Raw genomic sequence first — 542 nt, 5'->3', positions numbered from 1 at the left:
TCAGTTTGAGCTCGTAATGTGACACAGACGGCTCGTATGTTTTACTGTGAGCCTGTAAATACTGTAGGAGGATGCTGAGGGCTCGCCTGTGAGCAGCATTCACTTCTCGTTTAATGTCGTCTGAAAGGGGCTTGCTGGTGTGTGGAGGCTCAGATTGCTGTAAGGAGTTGAGCACTACTCTCACACATGCTGCACTCGGTGTAGTGTGCTTTGAGTCCTGTGAGACTGAACCCTGTGTCTGCGTTCATCCCCGAGACATTGTCCTTGTAACACGGTCACGGCTCTGTGCCGAGTATGTGAAAGATAAATCCAGCCAATGCTGGAGACCTTTAGAGTTCTGCCTGTATGCTACACTACATGGACAAAAGTATTGGAACCCCCTTCTCTAGAACAGAAAAGGGCACTTCCAGAACTGCGGCGACAAAGATGGAAACATAATGTATTTACAAATGACTGATTACTTTCTAACTCCTATATCCAGTCAATGATACAAGGATGGGCATGAAACGGCTCTTTTAATTATTTCAGATAAGTAGTAATGG

The sequence above is a fragment of the Sinocyclocheilus grahami genome, unplaced genomic scaffold (assembly GCF_001515645.1).
Source record: "Sinocyclocheilus grahami isolate Dianchi unplaced genomic scaffold, SAMN03320097.WGS_v1.1 scaffold5245.1, whole genome shotgun sequence".
Taxonomy (NCBI): Eukaryota; Metazoa; Chordata; class Actinopteri; order Cypriniformes; family Cyprinidae; genus Sinocyclocheilus; species Sinocyclocheilus grahami.
This window is presented reverse-complemented; position numbering follows the sequence as displayed.